A 25,011-nucleotide genomic window follows, 5' to 3' on the forward strand; every position below is an offset into this window, starting at 1 on the left:
CCAAAATTCACACTCCCATTTAATTTCAACACTGCTATATGCCTGTCCCATATACACTAACCTCAAAAAAAATAATCTTGTCAAACTAGCACATGCCTACAACAGCATTGCCAGATTTGCCCTGGCAATCCCTTTAGAACTCACCACTGTTTAATTCTAATGCAGCTAGGCTGGATTGAACTTGAAAACCATCTGAATATCTCCCAACTAACCATTGCCCATAAGATATTTTATCAACCTAATAGCACTCCTGTACTATCCAATCTCATAATCCCCTATAAAAATCTAAACTCCCTACGTTCTTCTAGTAAACTTCTAGCTAACATAACCAAGACTAACAACACAGCTGGTGATTCCCTGTTTTCTAATGCAGTGGGAAAAAACTGGAACCTACTCCCCAACGATCTTACATCACTTACTTCCTTGCCTCTCTTTAAACAAAACCTCAAAAAACACCTTAAAACACACTGGTTATGCCCCTGCAGTAACCCTGACTAACCTTCTGCTTTTTCTACCTTATAACCCTGCTTTTACTAACTTATAACCCTGACTAACCATCTAGTTTTGCTAATTTTTATTTGCACCTCTTTCTATATATTGCAAACACTTTGCATACTTTTTGAAGCAGAAATGAACTGGTGAACACAATGGAACAGACTGCTGGACTTTATACTGTTGTTAATCACAAAACACTCTTATTTTCATTATTTGTTCAGACCCTTTTCTCACTTTTTTGTGTAATTAATTTAGCACATAATATTTGTAACTTTATATTAATGTATATGTCTTTTATCTCCATTTTTTTATTTACTTTTTCTAGTATCTTTACTTAACTAGTTTCATTTACTATGTATCAACCATGATTTGCATCACATGTATTTTTATTTCAAATTTTATAATCAATTTGTCTACTACTGGAGCTTTTCTCCCCGGGCCTCTACTGAAAATGGAAATATATCCAGTTAGACTAGCCCGGTCAACAAATGTAAAATAAAATAAAATAAAATAAAATAAAATAAATAAATAAATATATATTTACAGTAAACAGTAGAGTTTCAATCACAGAAAATATTATAAATAACACAGCTGGAAAGATTCACAAAGTTAAAGAAAAGCAATACTTAACTATTCTCACTATATTTTCCTTACTGATATAGAGAATTATGTTCTTACTTACTTACTTACTTACTAGAGCAAGGCAAGATGAAGTAGGTGAGGGATCCTTCTATGCCACGTTCCAAGAAACAGACTGCCCTGAGACTTCTGTCTCACCTAATATTAAAACATTATTTCTGTACGGAATGACATCACATACATCTAGTCGTCTGACATCTGGTTTCCATGCAACCCCAATGGCTAGAAACTTCCAGGATTTAGCACCTGCATGTCAATAATACACACACACACACACACACACACACACACACACACACACACACACACACACACACACACAACAGCACTGCTCAGATCAGGTGCAGCTTCTGTAAGTCATAAAACAATTACAAACTTTTACTCATTCTACAGAAACTAACAAACCATGCTTCTTACAGACACTGCATCTCTGGCTTCATTCAAAACAGTGAAAAAAACATCTTCATGGTCTAGGCCAAGTAATTTAATTTCATTGCTATGTCTCAAAGTTAGTTGGAGCTGAGCATAACCTCTTCTCTTCCAGTATTGTCTGTTAACACACATACACACACATATATATATATATATATATATATATATATATATATATATATATATATAAATAATTCAGTTACAATACAGTCAGGACCCATTGCTGATACATTTTTAACACAAGCAACTTTACACATCCATTTTCAGCACAAGCATCTGTACAAATCAGTATAATATTCAAATAACATATAATTCTTTACTAAATTCCAGCTAGCTGTGCTGGCATATGTTAAACATCCACTACCCTACTTCTCCTGGTTTTCAGAGGTGGAAGGGAATAGGGAATGTGATATCCTCTGTATATTATACTTAGCACTCAGGCATTATTTGTAAGGTTTGTCCAGGCATCTAGGTGCAGGATGACCAGGCAACTCTTCAGGAGTGCTGATAGGGCCTCTCAGAGAAAGAGTCTCTAAAGATTGGTTCTGTGGACCCCCTCTGCCACTGGGGTAATGTTTACCATTGGAACCTCCTTCTATGCCTCTGGGGGAGGTTTCCACACACACAGATCTTGAAACATCCTGAGACATTTGAAACTTTTCTTCCGTCATCACTGGTTTGTGGAAAAGGTCCTCTGAGGGGTAGAAAACTTCTCATGGCAGATAGGGTCTTTCCTTCCTGATCACTGTTGGTAAGCATTTCTTTTACTGATGATCCAAGAAGGAGACATTGAATGAGGCATTAACAAAGGATGCCTTAAAGGGTTCTGCAAAGTTGCATAGCCTCATCATCCAAGCATGTCTCCTTACGCCTATGCCTGAACTGGTTGCTTGTGAGGTACCTTCTGCAGTATAGCAGATCAACCTCATTGAGGAATTGGCAATAGATGATACAGTAGCCAGTTGGAGAGAGAACTTTTTAAGGTCCTCTGCCAACATGGTCTCAGCAAGAGAATTTGACAGCTCCTTGATCAAATCTCTTTGCAATCAGGAAAGGCATGCCAAACAATTTAAAGAACTGAGCAAGAAAGTAGCTGAGGCCAGATGCACTTTCAAATCTGTCCATCACTTTGGACTCCCTGTTCGGTGGACAGACAGAGGAGCTCTACTTTGCTAGCTCCTTTTTGGTGGCTACTCCCACAACAATGGCATCAACTGGGACACCCTTGCTCCAATGTGGTCTATCAGATGATGGGACTAGAAATGTATCTGGATGCTTGTGAATGGGCTCGACAGTGTCCAGTTTCTTTCAGACCCAGTGGGAAACAAGGTCAATAAGTTTGTCCGCTGGGGGGGTCACCCAAGACATAGATGGGTCCGCCCAAAAGCCTCCAAGAACACTAACTCTTCAGAAAAAGGAGGTTGGGCAAACTAGCCACCTTTCTGTCTAAGGATCTCCAGGATGTCTCGGAAAGAGACATCATCAGATGTCAATCGAGGGGTTCCTTCTCCTTCAAAGTCGGTGTCTTCAGTGTGGGACTCCACTGGTGAGTCTATGGATCTCTTGTTACAGTTCTTCTTCTGTGGAACCTCCTCTGTGGGGTGCTCAGGGGAGGTACTGGAAGAAAGGGAAATTCCTCAGGCGGAACTGTATGAATGCTTCCCAGGGTAGGCTGACCTGGAGCAGAAATGATGGGCTGAGTACTCAGACCCAATGAAGGACGAAGGGGAGTATCTAAGATGTGAGAGAATGGATATCTATGTAAAGAGAAGGCCCTTTCTACAATCTGGAAAGCCGATGGACTCAGGGAGACCTCCCCTTCTCCTTTGGTTCTGAGGCAGCCAAAGAGGAAAGGACTGGGGCAACCTCGGACCCGAGCCCTCCAGAGAGAACTGGACCTGAACTTTCAAGGGCCGAGGCATCCAGAGAAAGTGATGGATCCAACAGTGTCAGAGCCAACCCCAATCCCTCAGACCTGGCACAGACATCACAGATCCGAAACCCACTCTGATCCAATGAAATTGGAGCAGTGCTGATAAGGGAAAAGGTCAGAGTCGAGAAAGGGGACGACTTCTGATCTGAAGCTGACTCTCTATTATCCTGGGTCCTGGGACTCTGAAACCATGGGTTGGATCAGAGAAGGAGTGTGGATGGTCTGGGTTGGTCCACTCACTGATCCAAGAGGGGACAGAGTTGGTAAGACCCCATCTGGAGCTGGGAGTTGAGGAATCTTTGTCATTCTATTCATATCAGTTTTTGTCCGGCTCCTAGAAGATCTGGATGAGGCTGAGAAAGTGGATATTGAATGCTTTGAGGGTGTCTGAAATAGCTTGGCTGGCAGTGATGGTGAAACTGTCCTTATTAAACTCTCTGGAGTTCTGCTCCTAGCTGTTAGATCTGAGGACATAGGATCTAACACTGCAGGTAAATCAGAAGGGGAACTGGTAATTGTGATAATCCCCAGCAGATCTGAAGGTCTCTGTGGATCCGAATGGGTGGGAAGTTCCTTAGGATCCTTGGAAGTCTGAGGATCCAAAGAAGAAGACATCAACTTCGGATCTGGGGGTGTTGGATCCAATGTTTTTGTATGCTTTCAAGGAGGCTCAGAAGAAGAACTTGGAGACTTTTGTAAGGACCTCTTTCTAGACTCGTCAGAGCAATGTGACTTAGAGGGGGTTTGGGTCGCAGGGGAAGAGGAACAAGAGGTGGGCAACAACCCTTAGGAAGGAGAAAAGAAACCTACAAGCACTGAAAACTAACTATAGCTAGGAGTTTTAACAACACAGAACTACCAGAAAAAGGAACAAATAATTGTTCTCATACTTGAGACCAAGGATCTGCTTCTTAGCTGTCAAGTGACAAATGAGATCTGAGGAGTTGGGGATGGTAAGGTGCATTATGGGTAGAGGAAGGCGCTTGAGACTAGGATCCAAGTCTTGAAAATGCAGCCGAGTTGGATACGAGGGTCAGATGCCTAACCCATCAGTGAGGAAGAATGAAAGGACAACATCAGATCTCCACTGATTAATTAAAAGAACTCAGGCAGAAGTATGTTGCACTTTTGTCTAAGGAAAAACTGATAATTTTTTATTTTTTATTTATTTATTTATTTATCATTTGTTGACCGGGAATGTCCGACTAGCTTACTACCTGTACTTATTTATTGATAACAATGTCAGCTAGGTTACTAACAAGTTGGCGTGATATGGTTGGTCTTGAAGATTATTACTTCTTTCTGGGCAGCAACCAGTAAATGTTGAAGGTCACTGGCTTCTAACTGTTCTGCCCTCTCATGTTAGTTTACCATGTCAATTACACATCCTTCCCACTGCAACTGGAATAGTGCTGACTGAACTCATCTTCTAAAAAAAGAATTATGCCCATTATTAATGAGCTATTGAATCTGATAAACTAAAATAATTACAAAGAAACATTTCTACAAATGATGCTCATCTGTTCTGGGTGTGAGTTGTATACCTCAGGAGTTTGATTCTATCGCTGTGCTCATAGCCCAATGTTTTACTCTCTTCTAATAGCAATGACACAAAAATTGGTGAAAATGTTATCTGACGGAAAAGACACTATATGGTAATCTTTGCAGTTTCTTCATCCTTAATCTTTGACTAAGCCACATTATTTATATTGGTCTTTCAGTGATGAAACGCTTGCTCAAAAAACATCAAAACAGAACATTTGACATTTCTAGATCTCAATATTTATTTTGTCGACATCTGCACTACATATATATGGAAATTTTACCTTCTCTCTATTCATCACAGAGGGTGAAAAGTTTGAGCCGATAAACTTTCAAAACCTTTCTGACATTTCCGAATCTTTTCTTGAATTTGTACAAACTCTTTACTATTTCAGTCTTTAGGAGACATGAGTTTGTATAGAAAACATAAGTATTGGTACAGTGGATAAAAACAGCAGTTTACCTCATCAGCCCTTTAGCTTTCCTGGGATGGCAACAGCATTAAGCTATTAAAAATTGACTCTGTGAGGAAAGATCCATAGTAAAAGAGTTTGAGACTGAAAGTGAGCAAATACAATAATTTAGTTTTGTTTTCCTTTCACTTTACACACAATTGTCTTTTCTACTATATATCTTCCATTCCCTGTCTTTTTGAGTAAAGGTCATTAACAGCAGACTTCCAGACATTACTAACCTGTCACCTCCCAAGGCCAATCATGAATTAAAGGTATAATTCAGCTCAACACCATGAAGATGCTTCCTCCCTTACTAGCCTCTATGGAGCTCTCTTCCCCTGCAGGTGTTCATTCCGGAAATTTGCAAACTTCCTCCTTGGGACAAAAAACTCCCCAAACTATCCAACAGATCCTGGATTATTAAATCACTCCCTCTGCAGCCTGAAGGATACCCCAAAATTGTACGGTTTGCTAAAACTAATAGTCATAAATTATGATGTTTTTACCACAAATAAAAAGAAATAGCTACATGCTGTATTAAAAGGAGGCAAGGACTACAGATGGCAAAAAATTCCCAGGATTTAATTATATTAGGGACAATCATGTTAAATTAGAAGGTCAAGCATTCTTAAAGCAATGAGCAAAGGTGAAAATTTAGAATGGAAAGGAGCTGCAAAAGCTTACAAAATGCTCAGAAAGAATGAAACTAGTTAAAAAATAAATATGTTTTAAAAACACATAGGAGACATATTCAGAGAACATTGAGCAGTTTTGTCCATTAAAGTAGAAATATGCAATGGTTGAAGCAAATGCTTTTTGTGCACTAAACACATATTACATTTATATTCAAACTGCAGGGCTTCCTTCCTTGAGGCTGACCATAATTTTTATGGCAGCCCTGGCATTTCATCATGTAAGTGCTCAGCAGCTTTTTACAAAACAGCAGGTATACACTTCTCAGGAGAGCAAGAGTAACCAACAGATACCCAAGCATCCTGTTCCTTAAACCTCTCCCAAGAAAACAAAAGATGCAGCGTTCATCTGTATCACTGTTTTGGGAGTTTTCTTTAATGCTGTTTTTCCACCTCTACTGTAAGCTGGCATCTTATGCAAAACCACTAATACAAAATTAGAAATAGGTCAATGGGCAACTTTCCCAATAAGGTGAAGAATAGCACAGTTATTCTGTCACTTGCCACCTGACTGTACCCTACTGGTAGTACTGTCTCAGTGCACCATGCAGGCATCTGAAGCTTGAAATTCTGCCACAAGATAGAACTAAATGCTAGAAAAAGAAAAGAAAAGAAAAATGGCCCGTATAAACATTATGATGTCCTGCCAACTATATGCAATATACATTTTATTTTATTCATTTGTTGACCAGCTAACCCCACTGGACCCAAGTATCTCTTTTCGGGCAGCCCAGAAGCACTTCATACCACTGCATGATTATGTTCACAATTTTCTAGTTGGGTTGCGGTGACTTTAAATGGAAAATCTACTGCCTCTGACATAAAGGTGTCCCACAAACACCAAAGGAGCACTAGTAAAAGAAAATAATTAACATTTTAAGCTGTTAATTACCATTGTTGGCAAGCCACCATGGCCACTAACAGAAAGGTTATCTGTTTCCCAAAATAAGTACTCCTAAGAGAAGAATACTGCTAACTGCTCCAGTTTCAAGCTTCTGCTGCCACTAACAAAAAGCTGCCGCTCCAAAAAAAAAAGATTGCTAACAGAACAAAATAACTGTGATATTTTAAAATAAGTGCTGCTTTTTGGCAAGCCATTGCTGCCACAAATATAAAGGTGATCCTCTTCTCAAAACACTGGTATGAAACATTTTAAACTAATTCCTAAAACTGTCAAGAGACTGACGCCACTAATATAAAGGTGTTTCTCCTCATCAAAGAAAAAGTAAAAGAAAAAAGCTCAAAACCATTGTGAAGGAACTGGTACCCCTAATATCATGATATTCTTCAAAACATGAAAGGACTGCTAGGAAAAGAAAATAACTGGAACATTTTAAACTGCTAAATGCCACCCCTGGGAAACCACTGCTGCCAGCAATAGTAAAAGCAAATAATAAAGAGCATCTTAAACTGCTAACTGCTACCCTTGGTCCTTGAAAGGCAATGTTTCAGCTATGATAGACCAGCAAATCCTCCTGAAAAAAGCAGTAAAATGTCACAACTAGAAAAAAGTGGCTGTAACATTGAGAAAGTACAGTTGTTCCTTATCAGTGCTGCAGTATTCATCACATGTGGAATCCCCTGCCAAGGGTAGTTGAATGTCTGTCTGGTCAGTATATCAAAGCCTTTACATTCTCCCAGCATTATATATCAGGCATATGCTCCCTGCACAAATTTAGGGTATAAAAGTGATGTACGCATGCACTATGCTCAGAAGTGAAGTGCCCCAGAAGAACTAGAACAACCCCAGAATAAAGAATAACATGTACATCCAGGGGGAAAGAAAATGAGAAAAAGGGCAAAGACCCTTGACTAGCAGAGTGTTCCCAATGGAAAAAAGAGAGACAAGGGGGCAGGCAGGAGAGACTGAATACTGCAACAGTGATATGGAAGGACATCTACTGTTATGGTAACAGTTTCCACAACTCAAAAAAAGAAGATAAAGTGCCGTATAAAACCAGAAACCTAACCCTTCAGCACTACGAATGTCACCAAATAAGCACAAGCAGGCAAATCTTGCTGAAACAGTTTTATTGCAGCAATAAAGGCTCTCCAAAGTGCATTAACGATGGCAGCATCCACAATACGTATTCGCCACTTACTTCATCAGATAATATGACAAAACACCAACAGCCTTGTATACCCTCACCTTTAAGGAAGAGGGAAATAGGGGAATCATGGAGTCACATAGATCAATAAATTTACTCTCTTGCTCGAACCAATCGCACTTATGGAAAACAGGAGAAGACAAAATTGATTGGCAAAGGCTGACATCCCAAAGGCTGTTCTGCCGTGTCTTCAAAAACAGCCTCACTTCGTGTCATGTGGTTTCCACAACTGCACTATGTCCTTCCTTGTCAGTGTAGCGGTATTCATCACGTGTGGGGGATTACCAAACCTACTGAAAAAGAAAGGAGGAGTCAGGGTCAGAGGAGCCCTCCACAAACCCAGGAAGGATAGCCCTGGCAAATCCTACCATGGCTCTGGAAATGACACCCAACTTATAATGTTTAGTAAAAGTGTGGACAGACGACCAAGTAGCAGCTTCTAGGATGGATCTAGTGTCCAGACTCTTGAAGAAAGCTCCAGAAGAGGCTACTGCTCTCGTAGAATGAGCTTGAACCACAGTCGAAAAAGCTGCTTACCATGAATGGAATAACAAAAAGAAACATACTTAGAAATCCAGGAGTAGATGGTTGGCTTAAAACCGCCAACCCCAATGTCCTAGAATGAAAATAAACAAAAGGTTTCTCAGATTTGTGGATAGCCTTTGTTTTATCCAAATAATATCTAAGCTGTCTATATAAAACCAAAGTGTGAAGAAGCTTCTCACTAGCAGATTGTGTGGAAGGAAAAAGGGAAAGAGCTGCATAGACTGATTAAGGGGAAACTCACTGATGACCTTGGGCATAAAAAAAGGTTTAGTACACAGACACCCTGTCTCTATGAAAAATCAAAAACGGGACCCACCATCAGAACCTGAATGTCAGAAACTCTTTTGGCTGAAGTAACAGTTACCAACAAAGCAGTCTTCCAGGTGCAATGTTGAAAGGAGGAGGAAAAAGTTGACTCAACAGGAGCCTGAGTCAAATTTTCAAGGACAAAATTAAGGTCCAAAGAGGGAAGAATAGATTTTCTTGGAGGCCTGATATGAAGGAAGCCTTTAAGGAATTGTTTGAACTCAAAATCAGAGGTCAAGGGTGTGTTCAAGGGCAGCCAAGCAGTGACTGCAGACAAGTGAGCTTTAACAGAAGAATATGCTAGGCTAGCATGGGGGCAGATCACACAAGTAAGAAAGAACCAGTGAGATTGCATCCTGGTGATGCTTGCGACACCAGACAGAAAATCTCTTCCGTTTAGCCACTTAGGGTTTTCTGGTAGTGAGTTTCCTGGCCTCCTGTAAAACCCTAAACACATCTTCAGAAAAGCTTATTACCCAAAGTACCAACTGAACAGTAGACAAGTGAGGGTGAATGAGAGACCTTGTCTTAAGTAAGAAGATCCATCTGGTAAAGTAACTTGTGATGACTGCACATGACCAGGAGAGAGAAGGGGGGACCACTGCTGTCTGGGCCAAAAGGGAGTCAACAGCAAGATTCTGGGAGAATCCTCCATGATCTTGTGCAGGACCTTGGAAAGCAGAAGAGGGTAACCATATAGGAAACTTCCCATCCAAGAAAACAACATGGTGTCCACCTTCGAAGTCAGGAAGTTGCCTGTTCAGAGGGGAGGCAAAAAGGTCCACTTCAGGAATACCCAAATAATGTACTATGTCCAGAAATATCTCTCTGTAAAGCATCCGTTCATAAGGTTGAGTCTTTGTCCTGCTCAGAGAGTCTGTCACAAGGTTGTGTTCTACAGGGTTATAGACCACCTGAAGAGATATCTGTTGATGAATAGCAAAGTCCCAGGCCTAAAGGACTAGTCTACAAAGAAGCTAAGACTTTGTGCCCCCTTGATTGTTGATGTATCACATGACTGTGGTGTTGTCTGTAAAGATCTTTAGAAGGCCTGAAGACCAAAGAGAATGGAAGGACTGTAAATCAATAATGAGTGCCCTCATCTCTTTTTTGTTGATGTGATCTAACCACTGATGATGGAGCCAGAGACCTTGAACCTTCAGATTGTTGGAAGAGGCTCTCCCCATCTGGTGGAAAACATCTGTGAACAGCTTTTCTGTTGGGTTAGGAACCTGAAAAGACAGGCCTGGATTGAGGAAGATTTGCTGAATCCACCAATGAAACTTGAGTTTGAGACAAGATAGCAGAGGAACTAGAAAACCCAGAGAGTGGCAAAGCTGGAGACAAACCGTCTTTAAGTACCATTGAAGCTTTCATTTATGACGCTTGGCAAAAGAAAAAATGAATGGTAGATGCCATGAACCCCAAGGCTCTCAGAAATTCACTGGCAGGAATGAGAGAAAGGGGAAACAGAGATTGGAAGTAGGCTATCAGAGACAAAACATTAGGACAAGGAAGAAAGGCCAACATTGGAATGGTTTAAAGTCTAAAACTCAGGAAAATGTGGTTTTAAGAACAAATCAGGACTGACTGCTTGACATTGATGGTGAATCGCAGACTGCTCAAAAGCAGCACAATGAAATGTAGATCCTGAAGAAGCAGGTCATGCAAATATGGGAATATCTGGATTTTCTGAACCCTGCAAAAAGGTTATGACAGGGATCAGATATTTGGTGAATACCCTTGGAACCATAGCAAGACCAAAAGGCAAATCAGAGAGCTGAAAATGAGAGGATGAAACAGAAAAATGGAAAAACATCATTAAAAGAGGGTGATGAGAATATGAAAAGATGCATCTTATAGGTCTAGGGAGACCAGAAATGCATATGAAAGAAAAAGGTGAAATGGAGGAAAAGCATCCTGAAAGAAGGAATCTTAAGAAAGATGTTGAGAAGGGAAAGGTCTAAGACTGGTCTCCATGACTCCTCTTTTCTGGGAACGAAAAACAAAGTGGAATAAAACCCTGTTCCTCAATGGAATTCTGGAATGGTTGGGATGGTTCCTTCATCCACCAGATCCTGCAGGATCACAGAAAAGTGAGGAAGTTGGACTGAAGGAGGTTAAAGAAGAACTGAGAAGGAGAGGAGGTATTTCCATACCATAAAATATCTGTGAGGGATAATGGATAATGGAAAGTACCCAAGAGTCTGAAGTAACTTGTTTCCAGACAGAGAGAGAGAGAGGAAAAGGCTAAAAGAAAGGGAATCCTAGGGGATTTGTCCTGAAAAGGGAACATTTGAGTATCAGAAGTCTGGTTGGGCTTATCAAAAAATATGCATTTCGGAACCCTTTTTCCTTTAAATGGCCGATGAGGTTGCCTATGAATGAAGGCAGACTTAGAAAGATAGCTTCTCTGAAATTTTGTTTAAGGTCCTTCTTCATCTTGTCAGCAAGTCAGCAGCAACAGTACCAAAAAGACTGTCATCCAAAGGAGCATCTAGTAGCTTGGTCTTAATATCATCAAATAATGGCTGGAGACAAAGCCAAGAGAATATTCTCATAAATAAACCCAAAGCTGCAGCTCTAGAAGATGCATTAGCTGCAGCATAACTACATTTGTGAAGTGCATCTTAACAAAGGAAAGGGTTGCAGTCTTGCTATCAGAATTAGGATGGTTTGACAAGATCCCTCCAAGATGAGACAAAAAGCCAGAACATACATGGTCATATGGATCTGATAATTTATGGCCCTAAAGGTCAGAGTAGCAGATTTATATAAAAAAAAATTTCCCCAACCACTCTATAGACCGATTGTCTTTATAAGAAGGGAGAAGTTTGGAAGATGATAAAAGCTTGGATGACATGTCAGCAGAAACAGAGACCACAGCAGGATTTGAAGGAGGACACATATAAAGATACTTAAATTCTTCAGGTACCTTATCAAAGCAGTCAGGCTTCTTGCAGCTCAGGGGTTGGGAATCAGAAGTTGATGAAGGGGGGTGAAAATGTATACAAAAATGCAAAACAGTGGGAACAGAAAAAAGTGTAGGAGATTCCATTTGTAATAACTCATAATACCTATTTTGAATGTCAGAGACCTTGGAGCAGTCCTACATAAAATGCATCATTATGCGAACCATAATGTCTCCAAAGGGCATTTCCTCAAAGGGAGAATCAGGACCCAATGAATAATCTTCCTCTGATCTATAGTCTAAGGGTGAAGGGATTTGTGAGGAATAGGCCAAGGATTCATCTCCTGAAGCCAACTCTTCATCCAAAAAAAATTAGATTCCCTAGTCCTTTTAGCTTTAGTCACAGGTGACTCTATAGTCAGGCACACTGATGTCCCACTCACCAGGCTGAACAAGGAGAGAATTACAATCAGCTGCTTGTCAGGTGACAGGATCTGCCACATAATGCATGCACTCAAGTCACTCCACAACAAGTACAAATATGACTCTGTCATTGGCCATGTTGGAGTGAATGACTTCAGATGTACCTCCCTGGACTACATGAAAAGAGACATGGAAGAGCTCTCGGATCATGTGGCCCAGGTAGGTATGACCCTAACCCTGAGTAGCATCCTGCCTTCGCCCAGAATGATACCACAGTATAAGGAAAAAATGACTGACTTCAACAATTGACCAAGCTTCTGGTGCCATTCAAAGGGGATCCAGTATCTGTCTGCCTGGGATGAAATTATCGACAGACCACAATGCTTTGCCAGAGATGGTCTGCACCTGTCACTCCTGGGATTCAGGTTACTGGCTAAGGCTCTTGCCACCCCTATAGTGCCTTTTTTTAGGCAAAGTTCAAAGGAAAAAAACACCACCGTAACAGGTACAAGCATGCAAAATCTGAAGGTAATGCTTCTCAATGCTAGACGTCTAAACCTCAAAATACACTTTCTCGTGGCACTCCTAAAAATGGAGAACATTGATATCTGTGCAGTAACTGAGACCTGGTTCAAGGCTCCAGAGAACACCCCTGCAATACCAGGCTACAACCCTTACCACACTTTTCGGCCACAGAAACCAGGACCGAAACACTAAAGGTGGAGGAGTGTCTATATTCACCAAGGATATTCACATCACCAGGCTAGCTGCCCAACACAATACGTCTGAAATTCTCCAGGTGCAACTAACACTAGGTAAAACTGTAATCCAAATTGTAGCTTGCTACAGATCCCCCACCATGTCCCAAGAGTCTCTCTACACCTTTCTAAACATACTGGAAAATATTAAGCTACAACCAAACACCCTAACACTGGGTGATTTCAACTACCCTCCCATTAACTGGGAAAACTACTCGTGTACCAACACCTTTGCCCAACGTTTCTTGGAATTCGTAAATTCCAATGCCCTGGATCAACTAATCCATAGTCCAACCAGGGGCTCCAATATCCTAGACCAGGTCATTACCAACATGGGAAATCGATGCTTCACACCTATGTTCACCCCCTCGTTGGTCAGGTCTGACCATAAATTAATCACCCTTGACATTCACATCCCTCCCCCACCCCCCAGTAAGGAAACCTCTGTAAAAAATTTCTTCAAAGCCAACTTCATGCTACTCAAGTCAGAAGGGACAAACTTCATGACACCCATGCAGATGGGAACTGAAAGTTCGACTGCTGAATCCTACACTAAGGTACTGTATGAGACTCGTGCCATCCCAAATAGAACCAAGACGCTCTCCTCCAAAAAAAGGAAGCCAATCTGGTGGTCCCCTGCCATAAATAAACTTTACAACAAAAGGAAGAAACTGTTGCAGAAAAGAGGAAAATCCCAGGATGCAAAAAACTCCCTTACCAGCCTCAGTAAGAAGCTGAGATTCTTCATAAAATCCTCCAAAGCTAGTTACGAAAATAAAATTGCCAAAGATTCCAAAGACAACCACAAGGCATTCTATAGTATGTCAAGAATCTAAATGGCAATGCTCAAATCTGCTCTGAGCTACAACAGAATGGCATTAAATATACTGATCGCAAGGATATTGCCAATATCCTGGCAGATCGATTCAGTGCCTTCACCCCCTCTCACCCTCTAAAGGGTCCATCTCAATACAGAAAGATTGCCAAACTGTGGTAATAACGGCCACACAGGTAAAAAACGCACTCTCCAAAGCTAAGAATACAGCATCCAATGGACTAGACAACATCCCAGGCTGTGTACTACATGAACTACAAAATGAACTGGCACCTCACCTAAGTGTCATGTTTAATTATAGCCGCACCTCAGGCTTCATGCCAACTGAGTACCGCACAGCTACAGTTATCCCACTCCACAAGGGGGGATCCACCTTGGATCCTGGGAACTACCGCCCCATCAGTCTGACGAGCCTGATCTGCAAGGCCATGGACTGTATTATCATGGAACTTATAAACAAAGACATTGGCAACCTTCAAACACTGGACCCCACCAAGTTTGGGTTTGTGAAGGGCCGATCCTGTCTCCTGAACCTGCTTGACATCTTTGAATCAGTCTCCAGACCTGTGGACGAGGGTAAGGCGGTCCACACAGCCTATCTGGACCTCACCAAGGCCTTCAACACCATCCCCCATTCTGGAATCATAGATAAACTTACTAATCTGGGGATTAATCCCTACATTACTCGATGGGTTACCAACTTACTTACTGACAGAACCCACACTGTAAAAGAAACCAACTCCAAATCCAGCTCCAGACAAGTGACAAGTGGAGTACCTCAGGGTTCAGTCCTGGGACTGCTCTTGTTTAGCATCTACTTCTCTGAAGTACAGGCCAATACTAAGGGACTCTAGCTAACAAAGTTCGCAGATGACTGCAAACTGGGAGCCATTAATGAATCTCCAAATGATGCGGATATTCTACAAAAGGGCCTTACAGAAACAGATGCTTGGTGCCAGAGCCATGGGCTCAAGCTCAATGCCAATAAATGTATAGTTATTCCCTTTGGGAAAAAAACATGTAGCGATGAATTACCACATAGGTGGCAATACACTAAACACCGAAAGTGTGATAAGAGACTTAGGGACACATGTGGACAGTGGTCTCACCTTTGATAACCACATCTCTACAACAGTCAGGAAATCCTTCTATGTGGCACACCTCATCACCAAGGGCTTTTCATCCAGAAAAAAAGGAGGCCATTGTCCCACTGTACTCATCCCTCATTAGACCCATTATAGAATACAACGCCTCATTTGGTATGTACCTCTCAAGACATCTGCAACAACTGGAAAGGACGCAGAAATACCTCACTAAAAGAATCACAGGCCTAAAGCAGATGCCTTATGCTGACCATCTAAAAAAACTCCAGCTATACTCTGTCGCATATCGTCTACTCATACGCGATCTCTGCTTAACATACAAGACCATGTCAAACCCAGAGCTGTTGGACATGTTACACTTAAAGAAATCCCAATCCCTCAGAGCCGCATGCTCCAGGGCTCTAAACCTTGTCATTAGAATGAACAAAACATGCTGGAGGGATAGGTTCCTGACCCAGAGACTCCTCAGACTCTGAAAAAGACTGCCCATACATGTCAAGCAGAGCACCTCTTTGGCGCTCTTCAAAAGGAACCTTGACGACTGAATGGGAGATAGAAAATTCACCCCAGGGATCACGTCATTCGTCCTGCTAGACAGGGGTGCTGGGAAGTAAATATTGTGGGAAGAAATAGCCAGGGAATTGTTATGGCTAGGTTTGTATAGGCCCTAGGGCCGATAGCCTAGTACCAACCTATGAACGTATGGAGTAGAAGACCAAGGAGAAGCAGGAACAGATACTCCTTGAGAGGGTTTCAAGGCCATCAGAGCATGGAATAAACCCTGGGTAAAGTCTTGCATTCCTTATAAGGACCTTTATCAATGGGAGGAATATGTTCAGTTTTCTGCTTCTTTTTTAATGGGATGTCAGCTTTGGCCAACCAAGGGGGCTCAGAGCCATGCCTAGATTCATTGAGGGTACTAGGGACCTCCTCTATAACAAGAATCTGGGGAATTCCCAGAAATGATCATCTGTGGTTACTTCACAATGCCCATGAGAAGTCAGTTCCATGTCAGCCTCCAACATGGTTGTGGTAAAGGAAACCGGTGTAAGCACAGCATGTTCTTCACTGTCTTCATCCAACTTGAGACAGATGTCCAGTGGAGCTTGGACAGTGGCAGAGTCAGACTAAGACTTTTTAGTATTCTTTTAGAGAGATGGCTGTACCTTGAGGTGGGTGGATTCAGCCATGGTACCTTGGGTCAAACGTTTTAGAGTTTGGTTCTCAAGGTAGATAGAAAAAGAAGACAGATGGCTATGAACAGTTTTCAGAATAAAAGCCTGGCAAATTGTAAAATAGCTATGGTCTTGCATAGCACCTAAGCAGAATAAACACTTCTCATGACAATCTTTATAGGGAATCTGCCTCCCACATTGACATTTTTCCTTCCTGAAAGACATGAACTCTCAGTACACAAAGAAAAAAGAAAGAAAAGAAGGAACCCCAACTGGACATTTATCTGTAAATGGCTTGATAGGTGTACATATCAATGTTCAACCATGGCATTTGGACAGGTGGAAAAGAAATGCTGAGTAAGAAGTGTGCGTATGTCATTTTTATGCCCTATATTTGCATGAGGAACATATACCTGATGTAGAACACTGGAGGATGTAAAGGCTTTGGTATACCGACATGAGATCCCACATGTGATGAATAATGCAACAGTGATGAGGAAGGACTTCTACTAACTGCTACCCTGTAAGTTCAGCAGAACTGAACTGAAAAGTAGAATGTACCTGCAAATCCAAAAATTAAACCTCAGTGACTGAGTGCTGAATGGTTTCCTTGGTCAGTGATCTGTGATCCTAGTCTACTCCAGCCTGTGACACCTCCCTCAAATCTAACAGGGGGAAAGGGCCTTAGCATGCAGGATGACAATTACTACCCATCTAAAATCATGGTCTCTGTTCAAAATAAGATACAGGACTGAAAATGATGTCTTGAAGAAAATACTTTCTTGCGTAATTTTTTCACCCTATGGTTACATGTTTCTAAGTAATGGCTTAAACATGAAGACTATAGCAAATTTAGGTATGCATCCTTCATCCACGATAAAGCTATGTTGAAGTATACTGTTTATAACACTTATATGAACTTGATAGAGGTGCTCTCCTCATCAGCTTACTCAAGAACATGAAAGCAAAACTCTAGAATATCCATATACATAACGAAATTCCCTAAAATGTGTGCTTCAAACACCCAGTTTATGTGAAGTAAATGTAATGCCTCTAGGACATATTTATAAGTCCACTTTTCTTGCATAACATCATTTCTTGCTTGTGTAATGAATATTTTCTAATTAGTACCGTACAATTATTCCGCTCTATGTTACTATGCAATCCAAGACATTTCAGGTGGGATATATATACCATTTGAAGGAGTACTCCTGCTAGATTTTTATCAAATGGTGTGTAAGGTTATCAGCAATGTGTCTTCTTTATCTTCTTTAACATTTAATTTCTGCAAGATCACAAAATTCAGATAATGCAATCCAGACAGTTGTAAGGCAGGTGGGTTACAAATGAAAAGCATGTCATTACTGGAATAGAAAGCACACTTATAGCACTGATTACCACCTGATTACCAATAATTCGACATTTTAATGTACAGCCTGTGCGAATGGTTTAAGGTAAAAGGAAAACAGAAGGAGGGAGGGAATAGCCCTCTTACCCACTGCCCGGTGTTATATATGGTTCCACCTACTCACATATTGCAATATAAACCTGGAGGAAATATGCAGCTGCCCAAACAAACATATCCTTAAACCATAAATGAGCCAAGACTATGAGCAGTTATTTCCAAATGACTCTGTTAAATACCTTCTAGGCATTGGAGTGGGGGGGGGCATTAATGATTTTCTGTTACACTGCAGGGAGAGAGTTAATGACACTAACGTTGGTCAGTGGATATGTTCAATAAAGGATGAAATAGGGTTTGCCAAAACTAAGGAAAGATTCAAGGTATGGAAGCTTAGAGGTAATGGAAAGAAATGAAGATGAACACATCCTGAATGAAAAATCTACTGCAGAAATGGGCTGGGTGAAGCAAGGACAAAACATCGTAAATAACAAATGTGAAAAGAGGCCTTGGATGATTTACATCTGAAGAAGGAGGTTCATAAAATTAATAATGACTCATTTGGAGTATTGTGGGCAACTTTAGAGATACTCTTCAAGGACTTAAATAAAATTGATAGCATTCAACAAAGTCAGCAGTGAGGTTACAAAGTGTGTGCCTGCAGTTTTTAAATGAATGATTAATGGAACTTAACATGAAACACTTAAGAAATGAGGAACAGGACAGACATAAGTTTTTTTAAGTATTTGTTTGTATTTATTAACTTGGGAAGTCTTCTCAGGAAAGTCCATTAACTGAGGAGGCCCAAGTTGAAAATCCCACATGTTTATAAGCAAGGCAAAAGAATAAATAAAGGAGATTATACATAACAGTCAAGTAGTAAAGTATATGGTGTACAAGTACATTAATCAGATACAGTGATGTCAGTAACACAGTTTACTCCTTGGGGACTACTCTGAAAACTCTTTTACTGGGTCTCAATGAAGAACAGTAACTTTCACTGCATAATCCTCCTATCCTGGAAGAGGTTCCCTGCACCTCCCCCCTCCCCCAATTATAACTAACTGTGAGGTAAACAAGCTTTGGGTGAGTTATAATAAAATATGGCAAATTCCATCGCATTAGCTAATTCTGATCAGTCTTCGAAGAAAAACTTCTTGAAAAAGTAAACAAAACTATACATCACAGCAGGTCATGTGTCAGTTTTTTAAACCCTAAGATAATATTGAGGTTGTACAGAACAGTATACATAATATAAAAGAATCAAGATTTTCAATATGGAATAGTTGAATGTCTATGATAAACTGCCAGGAAGCGGATGTACAGCAGAAAGTACATATCCTGGTCATCATAGAGAGTTCTGATGTCTTTAAAGAGAAGAGTAAGCAATAAGTTGTTATATCCAAAGTATTGCAGTACATAAATGCAAACACAGGCAAAAGGTGCAACACAATACCAAGAGATAGGATGTTAAGATTAATTCTGCACGGAAATTACATGACAAAGACATGAGTGTAAGATGAAACTGAAGTTAGTCATAAATGGTTTCCTAATCAGACATTCAGGAGAATGAAAGTATAGTGAAAGCTAAGTATAATTAGTAGTCTAGTAATTCCACAATCGTACAGAGACTAACATGTTAGGCATGAAGGAAGGTGAGTTGTGAAAATGCAAAGTGGGCTGCAGACGTCTGCTATAAGGTTGATCATTCTCAGTTTTGGATGTTGTCTTACTAAATAAGAATTGACTAATTTCTTTGCTGATCTAGAAACCTTAAGCAAAGGCACTGAAGACATTGCTTTTTTATTTGGGTTGTAAGAACGTATCTGCTATTTGGTTTCTGTAAGGAATAGTGATATGTGCTGTGAGCACGACCAGCCGCAAACTTCGCTGAGTTTTGCAGGCTTTCTTTTTTTTTTTCTCAGAGGATTCATAAAGATGTTAAAAAGTTATGTAGTTCCAAACATAAGAGCAGAAACCTGACATATGTAATAGACTTAAATTACATGAGGGAGTTTCTCTTGCAGAAGGAACTGCACACTAGCAAAGGATCAGACTTTGAAAATAGATAGAGGATGGCCCAAGGGGATGAGAGAAAGTATTTTTTTTTTACTACAGAGGGTTTTTAAGTACCTGGAAAAGCCCCCCCCCCCCCAAAAAAAAAAAGTCAATGAATTCAGCAAGTCTTGGTTAACTTGTAGTAGAAATATTTCTCTCATCTGCACAGATTTTTTACTTCATACATTTTGTCTGTTTCTCATAAAACTTGTGGCTTTCAAGTAAATAATTAAGGATGTGTCAGACGTCACACCCTTCAGAAAATGCAAGTCAATGCAAATCCTATTAATTATATCAAATTTAAGTTTATAAGAGCAACATTTAAAAATTGTCTCTGTTATTGGGCTTTTGTCCTCCCATTATTTTTGCTTTGGTCCAGATTTCTTGTGCTAACTGGTTGAGAGCCATGAGTAGAAATGACACCAGATTAGGAAAATTATGACAAAGTTACATTACAATGTCAGCTTTTTCATGAAGTAGAAACGGGGCAAAATGAAGGTACACAACTAGGTTACAACACAGAAATAATGTCACATCTGTCGCAACAAACTCTGTTAAAGAAGAAAAAATGCAAACAAGTGACTCTCCCTACAGCAAGATGTGTATTTCAAGTCAGTATATTAAGACATTCTGCCAATTTTTATCTGGTTATAGCTTCATGTACTGCTTGAAAACTACATAAATAAAGCCAACTCATTCATTTTCTGTACTAGTTTCATCCGGTTCATGGTCATGAGGAAACAGAAGCTGCCTGTAAGACAGGAAGCAGCACAAGACAGGGTGCCAGCCTATCACAGGAAGCACACACACCTGAACTCCACACACATACCTAAGAGCAATCTGAACTTCACAAATTCACCTGCTTGCATGTACTGGACTTGCTCCTCTATACAGGAGCAACAATTTATATCTGACCACAGTTTCACCTCCAATATATTAATTCTCCATGTGAGTCCCATACATACTATCCATGCTCTGTACACACTACTGTCCTCCCTAGGTACTATATGCAGCTAACAAGTATGCTGCATAATATAAAATGTAGAATCCTTAAAAATAGGATGTACACATACATAAAAGTTAGAAACAAACTGGGAAACTTTAGAAGGCACAAGAGATAGCGCTTATCAACCTCCAGAATGACTCAGAATGCAGTATAATGTGCATAAAATATGACTACTGCAATTCTAAAAATGGAAAGAACATAACATGCTAATGGTTTCCAAGGCCTGGTATATGCTTAAAATTTCACTTCCACTATGAAATGCATGTGATAGCCATGCATGTTTTGTCTTTCACTTCACCTTATTCATTTTTCCTACTGCAGACCTTGGCCATGGCTGAACAGTACCATTCTGCTCTCTGTACCTTCTTATGCTATTCTCACTACTGACCAATACAAGTACATGAACACATTTCATGATTTGCTACTATTTTGTCAAGTCTGTATGGTACCAGGAGGGGAGCACTACAGAAACAGCAAAGGAGATAACACAGGACTGCAGCGAGTAATAATTTCACTGGCATATCATATACGAAAAATGTCACACTGCAGTCCAAAAAAGATACAGCACTCATGTGAGATAAACACAAACATATTAGGCATGATAAAAGCAAAGCACCGACGCATCAGCTAAAACAATAACTGTCTTCAGATGCTGTCCAAAGAACATGCCTGCTTATTACATTTATGCAGCCCCTGACAAGCTGTCATGTGATAATTTCATACATATTTTTTTCTGAATACCTGAGGATACACAGTTCTGTAAGAGGACAAAGTATGTCTCCCAAGACATTCTCTGAGGGATTTAAAAGTCTGAGCTCCTACTATATATATATATATATATATAGATATATATATAGATATATATATAGATATATAGATATATATATATATATATATATATATATATACACATACACACATATAAAATGAATCATGGCAAGAGGTTAATGCACTTAGTGCTGAATAATCATATACCTTACTTGTTTAAAGTAAACAGCCAAATGCAACATAGAGATCATGGCACATATTCAGTTAGGTGCCATGATGCATACTCCAAACTATGCCACCTGTTATAATTTGAGAGTTACTTAAATTCAAGTTTGTGCAAACTTTTTATTAAGACAGTCACATAATTCTACTTTAACCTTCGGTGATGTCTACATAGGTATAACATAGGAAAACATTAAAAAGTTATTAATGGATATGACTCTAACAAGATGACCAATAAAGACTATGGATGCATCCTAATGCTTTCCCTGCACGGATGTCAGTGAGGCAAAGTTGCATTAAGAGTTCCTGTGGCATCAACATAGGAAAAGTGAATTTTATCAAGGAATTCATTTAAACATGGACAGGAGATATTTCCAGTGGAGGAGGAAGGAATACTTCATAGAGCTTGATGCACCACACATATTTTACTACAAAATGTGACTTAAAAAAGTGACTGCTCACATGAATGCTTTTGTCATCATGTGTGGTAGGTACATTCAGTGAATAGTACCTTCTGGATGCAGATTTTATTTAATGTTTATCTTCTGAGTAATAAAATGGAAAACCGGCGACATGGAAACAACTAAATGAAGAACCAGCCATGAATATGCTGATAAATTGAACCAAGAGACATTTATAACTTCACCTAATACTTAAGGTCATATAGCAAAAAATCTTAGAAAAAGATCATCAAGCTGAGCATCAGATTTAATCATAAAATGTAGGCCTAACACCTTATAAACCTATCCTCTTTAAAAATACAAATTTCAAAAAGTACCTAACTCAAATCCGCGGTGGTACAACGGTAGTGTTATTGCCTCACAGCAAGAGGTTGTACTGTTCGATTCTCGTCTGGCGTGCCTTCTGTGTGGAGTCTGCATATCCTCCCCATGGTCGAGTGGCCTCCAAAAGACATGCTTGAATGGGCGTGCCTTCGCTGAAAGTTGGGCGTCAGGCTGGTAACTCGGCACCATAAAAATGTACTACCAATCATTAACGGATCGGAGTTCCGCTGTGGCAACCCTTAACCGGGAAAAGCCGAAAAGACAAACAAACAAACAAACCTAACTCAATTCAAGTGTAACTTGGACAGATGGATGAAAAACAGGAAATTCATCCCTGGTTTGATGTCCATGTCTCTAATGGACACAGGCAGCTTGCAAATGGTTCATCTCCCAGGCCCCTGCTTGTAAATGTTTCATCTCACAAGCCCCTGCTTACACTTATCCAGAACTTGTCAGAGATTTGGGATGGATGGCTACGGTTAAAAAGGCCCTTGTGGTTGTTAGCCTAGTACACACCTATGAACCTGTAATATAAGCCTGCCAACATGAGTAAAAACAATCAGTGATAACGGTATTAAAGTAGATAACAATATCACAGAGATGACACCAACAGGGATGAGATGTAAATGTGAGCAGTAAATGTAAAATGAAAAAATAGTTAGTGAAAATCCCAGTGCAGACAGAGAATTATCCATAAATGACTAATCAACAATAAGGGAAATTTGACAGAAGGGGTGTATTTTCTTCATGATGTGAATTGCATTAAGGTTCACTCAATGAACGGTGCTTTCTTGAGCTTTGATAGTATATCAAAAAATCTTCTTCTTCTTTTGGCTTTTCCCGGTTAGGGGTCGTCACAGTGGATCACTTGTCTGCTCATGATTGGCAGTGGAGTTTTACAGTGTTGAGTTGCCAGCCCGGCACCAACCTTCCCCAGAAGGCACACACACACACACACACACACACACACACACACACACACGCACTCACACCTAGGGTCAATTTAGAGTATCCAATCCACCTACAGCATGTCTTTGGGATGTGGGAGGAAACTGGAGCACCCAGACGAAACCCACGCGACCAAATGGGAGGACATGCAGACTCTGCACAGAAGGCACCCTAACCAAGGATCGACCCGGAGAACCTCTTGCTGTGAGGCGGCAACGCTAACCACTGCACCACCGTGGCTGCCCCACAGTATATCAAAAAATAAAGTTTTATTTTATTCCAAGAGCTTCATTCTTCTGTCTTCCAGATTTTTTATTTACTCTAAGTACTCTTTTATGTCATCTAATTCATGTTGTGTTCATTTCATCACTGATATACTTTTTATTATATATACATATTTCAAGGATGGCTAATCAGGTCTAGGTATCAGATGCATACTCCCTGCACATCTTCAGTATCTATATATTCTTTACAGACACATTTCCTAGAGAATCGCTGATGTCATAATATACTCTCTGCATTAGAAAGGAAAATGGTGCAGGACTGTGCTTTGCTAAGTACAGAAGTCCTTAGTAAAAAAATGCAGCTCTATTCTGTTCTGCAGTAAGGAATTAACTGTCAAATGCAAAGGACTATCTCCTTTCAACTCTAAAATTAACTGATCTGTCACACTGAGGGGTGGGGGTTGGGACAGAAGAAATGCTAATCAGCTTCCAAAATCATATACTGATAAGTGATCTGGATAACTGTAAATATTATGAACAGATAAAAAAAAATTAAAGGTTACCACAAAGAATGCTGAACTTTGTATTAAAAATAGCATATTTTCAAAGCTAATTAATTTCTGCAACGGCAATACTTAACTCTGTGGTGCCAATGGGGCTTATGTCTTCAAAAATGAGAGGTGTTACCTTTTCCTGTACCACATACCTTACTAAGTAACTTTAAGCAATCTGGTACTGCCATGTGAATTTAAAAGGAGCAACCATTTCCCATTCAGATAGTGGCTTCTTCATTCTTCCAAGTTCACATTATGCTGTCAGCTGTGAAAACGATAGACTGTTCAGATATTACAGATGGTCATCTCCCCATTGCTTATCTGTAATGCCAAGGTCATCAATGAGCAATGAATTATCTGCATCGCCCAATTCCATGTGCATGTTCTGAGTCAGGGAAGCAGATTCTGATCTTTTTTTTTATTATCTCTGGCTTCATTTAATTGGGTCTGTCCACTGGAAGACTTCATTTTAGAGTCATTAAATTAGAATAAATGAGTTTGCTAACCCTGTGCAGAACGCTGCTCCAGTATATAATCAGCAGTTTAACTTGTCGTTATTCAGTAGTGAGAAAAAATGAGTACTCACATGAGCACGTTTGCATACTTTGCTTAAAGACTATTTTAAAGAAATGAGATGTTTTTTTTTTTTATTTTTATTTTCTCTGGCAAATTAATGAATGAATGAACAAGG

At 40.1% G+C, this 25,011-nt stretch overlaps 1 long non-coding RNA gene across 1 annotated transcript in view; it reads right to left on the reverse strand.

Annotated features, from left to right (window-relative positions):
* Positions 1–24,698, reverse strand: part of LOC122810269 — a 1,068,874-nt gene extending 1,044,176 nt beyond the window's left edge. The window contains exon 1 of the long non-coding RNA XR_006366075.1: positions 24,473–24,698. This is a non-coding gene — a long non-coding RNA (uncharacterized LOC122810269). The remainder of the gene's footprint in view (positions 1–24,472) is intronic.
* Between the last annotated feature and the right edge of the window lie 313 nt (positions 24,699–25,011).

The sequence above is a fragment of the Protopterus annectens genome, chromosome 8.part1 (assembly GCF_019279795.1).
Source record: "Protopterus annectens isolate FY-2018-M chromosome 8.part1, PAN1.0, whole genome shotgun sequence".
NCBI lineage: Eukaryota > Metazoa > Chordata > Ceratodontiformes > Protopteridae > Protopterus > Protopterus annectens.